This window comes from Pipra filicauda, unplaced genomic scaffold, assembly GCF_003945595.2.
Source record: "Pipra filicauda isolate LSUMZ 115617 unplaced genomic scaffold, ASM394559v2 scaffold389_size666192_pilon, whole genome shotgun sequence".
Classification (NCBI taxonomy): domain Eukaryota; kingdom Metazoa; phylum Chordata; class Aves; order Passeriformes; family Pipridae; genus Pipra; species Pipra filicauda.
Window position 1 is genome coordinate 211971 of NW_024104519.1, and position 9583 is coordinate 221553.

The 9583-nt window shown below is 42.5% G+C and overlaps 1 long non-coding RNA gene across 1 annotated transcript; it reads left to right on the forward strand.

Moving 5' to 3' along the window:
* Positions 1 to 2814: 2814 nt before the first annotated feature.
* LOC113985777 lies at positions 2815 to 4440 on the forward strand. Its single transcript, XR_003539945.2, has 3 exons — positions 2815 to 2988; positions 3108 to 3183; positions 4169 to 4440. It is a non-coding gene; the product is annotated as an uncharacterized LOC113985777 (long non-coding RNA).
* The last annotated feature ends 5143 nt before the right edge of the window (positions 4441 to 9583 follow it).

The following is a 9583-nucleotide window of genomic DNA, read 5'->3' on the forward strand; positions in this document are numbered from 1 at the left end:
TAAGAATTAGATTTAGTTACAGATTTTAAAGCTGGAAGAGCCCACCACAATCATCTATGTAACAGCTCATGTCATAGGGAGCACAGAAATTCCCTGAATTAATGCTCTTGTGAACATCTGAGCAAATGTTTTAGAAATGAACACAGATTTCATTTAGAAGTTATGATTACAGAGCTTGATTCACTGTTCCAGTTGTTAACCACTATCACTCAAAGCTCTGTATTTTATTTCTAGTCTGGATTTGATACTGTCTAGTCCATGAGGTAACTACTGGTATTCCTCACCCGTTTCTAAACTCTCTGCTGACACACGTGACCAAAACACACATTAAGAGATAGAATATGATACAAGAGGAAAAGAAACAACCTAACAAAGACAACCCACAAGGCTTTAAAGGAGACATGTGCTATCAATCTCTTTGATTTTGAAATCAAACAGTACTTCATGAAAGCTTGGTAAACCATCTGAGCACGTGTGAACACAGTACATTTCAAAAGAAATGTTATTTATTAGGAACATGCAAATGTATGTTTTTGAGAGACATGAGTGTCCTCACTTTATTATTCCCATTGTTATGAATTAGGCTCTATTGCCCCTTAGAAAGGTCTTCAGTAGAAATGACCTCTTCATCTACAGATAAACTTCATTAAAGCTGCTGTGCATAGACTTGTGATCCCCCAGTTTACAGCCCACTGGAAAGGTATTCCTTGATGGACAAGAGTTACTGCCTAATAAAGCTTTTCTCTTGCCCTGCCAAGTCTATTGCTTCATGTGGGTGATGGTTGCATGTGCCTTTTTTTGCTGCAGGCACATTTTTCTAGGATCTAGGATGAAAACATCAATTTTTCCAAAGTTAATAGAGCAGCTACACAGATCAATGACATTTTAACCACTTCTACATTCTTTAAAAAAACACCTTAATACACTAAAATCACTTACAGTGTTCAAACACGCAGTGTTCAGTGTATATTTTGTGTCACAGAGCAGCAGGGAAAGGGATAACTAATATGGCAAAAAATAAGTGTTGCTAAGGAACCAAAAGGTACGGAAGAAAAAAAAATGCATTTATCAAATCATACTGCAAAAGCTGGCCAGAATGGAATTCAGTGGAACACTGAACCATGCAGAATTGTAAAAGCTGCAGGCAGCAGCACGTTCTGAATACTAAGACAATCAAAAACTGCTGATTAAATTCAATTAGTAATTAAAAAGCATAAACCGTAACCTCCCAGGTTCTGCAGACGGCAATAAGTCCCAGCCCAAATACTCCGCAGGAGGAATGCCATGCAAATTAGAGCCTGAGGGCACTGTTACAGTGTAAGCAATAACAAGGAGCCGAAATTCTGCAGGTAGAGGGTTTCTCTCGGTTCCCCTGGGAATTTGAGAGCATTCTCAAAGTCGGCAGCTCCGCACATCAGACAGGACTTCAGCTGGGCCTGGAGGACTGCCAGGATTTGGGAAAACATACCATCCCCTGCTTGCCCAAACTGAAAACGTAAGGACTGAAGAATTTTGTGAGAGCCCTTGGCAGCGTTCTGCTCTGGTGATATCACACACACAGCGCTGCTCGGATTAAGAGCCCCAGCACCGTCCCGAGCTTGCGGATGAAGCCGCTCCGATTCCCCCTTCCGAATTCCTGTCAGGCATGTTCAATGGCTCGCATCGGGCTGTCTTTTCAATTACACACAGACCTTGTGAAACATCTCCACCAGTAGCCAAACACTGTGGGGGAAAAAGGAAACTCGAATCCTTTCCCGGGCAGATCAGCAAAGTAAAGCTTTGCTTTACCATAACAACAAAGTTGAGGTTCCTCAACACGCTCCTTTATCCTGCTCTCTCACCTCAGCACCCGCCAGTTCTCATCATTCCTCACTCCTCCATCCCCTTCCCGAGCAGGCAGCACTGGACAAGACTCAGCTCCTGCAGGAGGACTTCAGACAGACACAGCCCCGCAATAAAACCGAGCTGCTCTCCCAGGTGGGTTCGCGTTTCCCTCCCCACGACGAAATGAAACCCTCCTGTCTCCTCGCCTTCCCGTTCGGGATGAATTACCCGCGCGGGTCCTTCGCTGCCAGCTCTGCACTACTGACAGTATCATTAAGCTGAGCCCCACCAGGGACAAATCTCTTTAGACACTGAACAGTAATACTTTTATGCTGCCTAATGAGTTTTGCGGCGTTGCACGTTACGTAGGGAAGCGAATACCTATCCCGGGGCAGGGAAAGGCACGGGCAGAGCGTTCAAAGGACGCGTTGTTAGAGGTCTGGGTGTGCTCCTAGAGAGCCAACGTTTCCTTTTCTTCTACAAGTGCTCAAGAGAGAACAGGCTGCTGTGAACTCAGAGTTCACAGTAAATAAATACCCAAGTCGGCGCAGGAGAGTTGAAATGCCGTGAGAACACCCTGAGCAAGCAGGTGTAGGTGTGCCAACAACTCCAGCGACCTTCCCAGACCCAATCCAGGAAAAAACACCTTGCTTGGCAGTGTGCAACTGCAGACACAACAGCACACAGTGCCTACAAACAGGAGGGGCACATTTTGACCAAGGAATGGCTGATTAGCCCAGAAAAAGCTTGAAGTGAGATCCATTGACATCCATGGAGCATCACGGATGTGTAGCCATGGAGCTCCGGTGAGCTCCGGATAAAGCCCTTGGAATGACACAAGCCACTGTTGCATCACGATTCTGCAGTTGCTAAAATAACTGCCCTGACTTAAAGGGAATTTTACTACTTAAGTTTTCTCTGTTCCCCGGTGATAGGCCTTATAAATGCTGTGGAAACAGAAACTATCACCACATGCAGCACTGGAAAAAAAAAAAAAAGAGGAAAAAGCCCTGAGAAACTCATTTCCTCAACTGGGTGTCAGAAATTTCAGTATCAGGCTCGAGTTATTCGATCTCCAAGTTATGTTTCTCCCCTGGGAATGGACTTTAACTGCATGTATTTGGCAAAATCTCCTCTTAAAGCTGAAATAATTTGCAGCTGCTGGTAGGTCAATATTTGTGTATATATATATACACACACACACACACTTTTTATACATATATACATTAGATGGATAAAACAATAGCTGTTTCTGTTAATTTTTGATGCTCTTTATCCCTCAGGTTCTTTCACTCACACTATATGGGTAGGAACTCCTGCTACCATAAACCCTCCAGATTTTGGACACAGTAACAGCATGTAAGGTCTAAACTTCCTCTACTGCAGTTGCCATAAATTAAAAACATAGATTGTATTTTGTGCAATAGAACTGTGTGAAGGAACGAGAACTGAGAAGGGATATGTTGCCCTTTTTTCTGACATGTAGCAATGACTATTTATGATTCCAGTAAAGCTGTATCCATCTTTCGGTTTTTAGAAAAGAAATATTAAAATACAAGCTCTCTTTCTACCATCATGGAAAATTCCTTCTAATATTGTCTCTGAAGTAAACAATTATAAATGTATTTATGGACATTTATAACATTGCTAAAGCTCCATGCCTTGAGATCATGGGTCAAGCACCTAATTTTCATGGGATTTTTAGAGAATATTTTTGTTTAATACATTTGGGTTCTATGTCTCTTCTGAATTCTGAGGCTTTAATGCATTGCATTTTCAATTCTGTAAGAAAAGAAATTAAGAACACAACCACATATTTGCCACAAATAATCTCAAGTCATATTTCATTTGTCTTTCACACTCAGGTTTGAGCCCATAAGTAAATTTTCAGATGGTGATAAAATTTTTAAAGCCAGCAGCCCAGCTGCTGCATTACATGTATTTAGCCGTATTTCACTCTCTGTTTGTATTTCTCTCTGTGGAGTTTTCTAATAGAAATATTTAGAGGCAAAATCCAACTAGGACAGCCAACATTAATGATAAAAATGGACACACCTGTTTCACAGAGAAGGAAAATATCAGGTTTAGAACAATCATGGAAGAAGTAGAAATGCTGTAGTTCGTTAAGTGACATGTGACTGAGCTAAACAAGGTAAACTATAAACCTGGATTAATTGAACATAATTAATGTATTTCGATTTTACTAGCAGAAAGCATGGATTACAAGCAGTTCTCAAAGTCACCATTTGGATGCTTGAGCTGATCTGTAAAAATCACGGTCTGTGTAGAGGCAAACCACACAAGTTGCTCTCTGAAAATCAAAGGGGCCTATGTTTGCTTAAAGCACAGGCTGTCGCTGATTAAAGATGGGCTTGGCAACTGGAGCAATGGGACTTGAGCAGGCAATTCCCTGCTGTGGCAGAAACCCGGAGCCAAAAAACTAGGAGGTCTCTTCCAGAGCTGCCTTTCTTGCAACCAGCTCCTGTTTCTCTCTCGTCTGGGTTCAGCTGGACTGATGAAGACACGAACTTCTGTTTTTTGGGGCACAGTAAACCAGACTAACCTTTGGTTAGAGCACAGCTCTCACAGTTATTAACAATAAATATCAAATCCTCAGTTCTGTTCCTAGATGGCTCATTTCAAATACACCAAACAAATATCCCATGGTCCTCATTCCAGAGATCCAGTAACTTGGATATGCTCGGAGGCATGGAACAGGAAACTTGGTTCCTTTCCATGCTTTATGACTAAGACTGTGGATGCATTAACTCTCCAGTGGAAGGTATTGTGCTGATCAGACTTTGATCTGTGGCCTTGATCCTGGTCTACTCTTTCCAATGTACAGCATAATAGTGAGGAAAAGGGTCCCCTGGGCAAAATTGCAAGGGTAGAAAGATTTAAGTGTGCGAGGTTGGATCTAACTCACAGAAACAAGTAATATACGGTCGGTGGAGACTCCTATATCACTTTAAATACAGTTGCTGAGGGTTTGCATGTGTTACTCCAATGATTTCCAAACTACAGCACTTTCTCTTCACCTGTTGGTTGCCACAGACCAGACAGAATTCCAATATATCTCACACAGAGAGCTGTCTGCTTAGGGATGCACAAGGAAATGCATTCTGAGGCAGCTCCAAACATTAAAATGGATTCGACTCCCTGTGAGGTCACTTTTTAATTGCAAGTGACAGGACCCCAAATATTGCATTGCCTGCCACGAGTTCTCTTTGAGTCACTTCTATATCTTGCAAAGAGACATTAGTCACCAATTAGGCTCCTGGCACTCTGTAATTTGCCTCATACAACCAAGATCCAATCCAAAAAGGCTCTGGTCCAGAAAGCAGCGTAGCAGGGACATGGAGTGCCTGGCTGTGGGCTGGAAGGGACCTTTGGCAGTTTTCTCTGGCAGCAGCATAAAACTGAGGTCCCCAAATGTTTTATCCCCCATTGTTTATCTGGGTGGCAGCCAATTCCACCTTGGGAATAGTTCTGTCCTGATGCACAGGAAAAGCAGTGAGGATGCCTGTTTCGGAGGGACCTCCCTCCAGCCCAGTTTAGCCTTGGCTCTAGAACAGGATCAGCTACAAGGATGATTTTCCCAGTGGGATTTCACAGAGACCGAGGTTATTCCATTGACTTTCATAACACTCAGGGGAGCCTCAGAGATTCAGATTATTTTGCATTTTGGAGAACCCAGTGAGGTCATTACCACGGATTTAAGAAAAACAATATTTTGGTTTTATATTTACGATCTTCTTTCCACTTTTTGCGTTCTAAGCGTTGGCATTTAAATGATTTTTCTTTTTGCCAGCTGTTCCCCCGTAAGAAGGGCGAACTGTACAACCAGTTCCAAACTGTAGATGGTTTAGTAATCACATGAAGTTAAGGGCAGCAGCTAGGGACAGTAGCACTCAATAAAACTTTACTGGTTAAAGTAAAACTGGCACCAGCATTTTCTCTGTTAATATGATTAGCCCGTTGGAAATGGCTGCATGACACACCGTGCATGGAGAAATCTGTCTCCTTTCTTTGTTGCTGCACCGATCGTGGAGATTTCCTTGGGGACACATTTATATGTTTTAGAAATTCTCCAGGAAGCAAATGTAACAGAGCACTGATGCAAACTGCTGTAATATCATGTACTGAACCGATTTTAGGATGTGTATGAATATTGCTGTTTCTATGGCAATGGAGCACCAGTTTATGGATACGAAATCCAAATCCACACAGGCAAAACCCAAGCACAAACACACTCACTTGCTGAACGCTTCTGGAATCAGTTCAGGGTGATTTATTTTCCAACAGTAAATTTCCTACGCGTGTAACGGTCACCAAACACTGTGAGCATTATGTACAACACTTCACAGGCTGAACTACACCCTGGGAAGCTTTTAATGCCAGGATAGAAGAACGTCAGACAGAAGGTGAAACTGGGAGGGAAAAACCCCACTCATATTCCTGCTCTTAAGCATCGATATTCCTCTCTGTAAAGGGAGGGAAAACAAAACAAGCATGCATATAAATCACTGCTTCTTAGCAACCAATAACCAATTTGGAGCGAAAAACTAGGACTTAAGCGAGGTCTAAGAAACAAACTAGATTTTTCCTTACGCTAGGAGGGAAGAACAGCAACACAAGAGGCTTTGAGAACAGGATTTGAGCTGGCTCCTCACTGAACTTGAGCAATTTGGTTTCTGGTGTTGCATTTCCGAAGCAGCTGCTGTGTTTTATGTCCTTACCCTGGTTTATGACTGGGACACATCACACATCCATTACCTAGTCTGACTAATTATTTGGGTATTACTGTGGTGAGCAATGCCAGCAGAATTTGCTTTATTGCCTCAGCATAGTTGAGCTGGAAAATGCCTCATGGATACATCTAATTCCACAAAGACAAACAACTTTATAGTCATCATTAACACAGGCTGTAAATGCTACACAAGCAATTCTGTAGGAATTCTTACAGAAACCCACTACAGCTCACATGGAATAGAATCCACCAAAGCAACCTCTTTGGTGTGCCATCCACAGAGAGGGAAGCAGAAACAGTGCTGCCGTCAGAAAACACATTTCTGATCTGCAGAAATGTAGCGAGTTCCTGTAATTCAGTACAGATGTAACCCCGGGGTAAGTCTGTCAGTGTAATCAGGATTTTCACAGTATGAGAGTGCTGCCCTCCAGGCATTTGGAAACACCTTCTCCCTGCTGGCTCCTCACGGTACCTGGGAGTGCAATGAAACCGGAGCCGTGTTCTGCACGATCTTGCTTTACCCCACGCTGACTGCGGCCCTGATCCTGCACATGCTGACATTCCCACTCAAAATTCCCAGCATAAACAGCCCCACTGCTCCTGTGAGGCAAGTAAAACACGCACAGAGTTTTTGGCAGAGGTGGAAATCGTGCCTCTTTGGCGTCACCACCAAATTACCGACGGGTTGGGAACGGATCCCCAGCCGTTGTTTCACAATACAGAGGAATATGAGGTAACAACACATTGCAGAATCCGTGTTTGAATCACCAAAATTAGTGCCAGCCACAGTGCCCTCACTAAGCAATAAAGACCTCTCAGAAAATGGCCCCATAAAAAGGAGAGTGAGTAATTGGAGAGAAGATCCAGCTAGGAAAGATCCAACTAGCGCTGCCTAATTAAAACAGGCCAGGTCACACTTTCCTCTGCTGCTTTATGGATGCAAAGTTGTAGAACATAGGCAGAAGTAAATATTGGATATCATCAGCCTTGCCCTTGTAATCCTCTTTCCTGGCAGATCCAAACTCTTTCAGCATGATCTCTCCCTGCTTTTCCAAACACAGTCATGGGCTCAGAGACCATATTTGGCAAAGGTGAGGAGGCAAGGAATGTAAAAAAAAGTGCAAAGGGAGGGGTTTCCTTTGTAAAGCAGACATGTTTCTCCCTTTTTCTTTACCCTTTTACAGTTTCTCCAGCCTGTGCTACCGAAGGAAAGGATGTGGCTGATCAAACCTGGGCTGGGGTTTAGCTCTGTACAGATGCCTTGTATGGTGGAGAGCCATTAGATACTACAACACTACAAGGAAGTGCCACCATGTGACTCATTTTACTCACACACATACTGCTAAAAAAAAAAAAAAACAAAACCAAAAAACAAACCCAGACATGTGGAAGAAATCTCAGTTATTTCCTAGTTTTAAAATATTTTAAGCATGAAATAATGATTGGAAATGATTAGTTGCACCGGGGGAGAAGGAAAAGCAAATTTGGCAGCTCATTGTGATGCTCAAACGTGACGCAAGGCAAACAGGTGTGCAAACCAAAAAGAAGGGGTGGAAAAAAGGCAGAGTTTTTCTAGTAAGAAATTATATTCATGGACTAAAAGAATAAGTTGGCAACCAGACAACATATATGGAAAATAAATGGCTAATGAGAGAAAAGAGCCATAAGAGCATTCAGATACTGAGACTATAACGTAAAGATAAGAAAAATAACAGGTTTAATGACTATGTAAGGATCAATTATAATGGAAAGGAAGTTTTGAGTTGATCCAAATTCAATTTCTGAAAACACCGAGAGCTTTTTAGTTTGCCAGATGAGTTAGTAAATGAATCTAGAATTGCAGAGGTTTCTGGGCCTCTACAGAAGAAAAATTAGTGGCCCTGGCTGGTACTGTCATTGGTTAAAAACTGTCCAGGGATTCTGCTGGAAACACAAGGAACAGCTTTCCATTTTCAAGGGGAAGCAAAAAAAGTGCAATAGAATAAATTTACTCATGTGGAGCATTACCTCCACTATGTCACAATTCTAATGTATATTTAACATGCTGTGTGAGACCCAGAGGGTTACAGTGACCCTAAATCCTGTAGTTTGTCAAGGATGGGCTGCAACACGGGGATCTCTGACCTAGAGAAGACTTTTTCAAGGAGGATCATCTCTTTTTTTTTTTTGCCCTAATACTTTAACAGAGTCATCATTCTGAATGTACAAGGTACTTCTGAGCAGTGCTTTCTGAACCCTCACTCCCCTTTGGGAAAAGGGCTCTTGGCCTCTTAGCACCCGACAGCCCTTTCCTTTTAACAAATTTACTAGTTATCACATCTTTTTGAGGGGAAAAGAGATGGAAAAAGATCAGGGGGTTCTGCCAGTCACATTCTGTGTGTGTGAAACTACAACCGGGCTCCAACGGAAGTTTCGAAGCACACGTAAGGAAGGAAACTGCTGGAATGGGAGCCTTGGAACAGAGACTCTTTACAGCAGTCACTGCATATCAGCACAGCGAATTTCCCCATGAACTGTGAGGAAGTTTGGGCCTCTACCTGTTGATACACGATGAAGGTTTGGGAGGCAGAGAAACTGCTAAATATGTGACACAAAGGACATGCATCAACACCACGCGTGCTCTGTCACGGAAAACCTGATTTAGGTTGAATATGTGAAGGCTCTTATTTTGCAAATAAGCAGCATTTGGGGAGCTCCTCCCTGGATTTCTTTCATTCCAGACCGCCTGGAACATGGGTGTGAGAAGTGCAAGGGTGAGAACACATATGCAGATACTGGATTACTACACTGCTTTAACATAACCTGGAATTGCTAAGGAAAGACAGCAGTATTTTTTACTGGGAACTGAGAAGAGAACTGACAGCAAGAAAAGAGAACCCAAAGGACAGATCTGGTTGCTTATCCAAATTGTTATAGTGCTTCAGAGGAATCTTTTATGCAATAAATGACAAGAATTTTTATTTGTTTTACTCTCTAAGGGAAAAAGGAATGAATTCAGAAATCCTATTA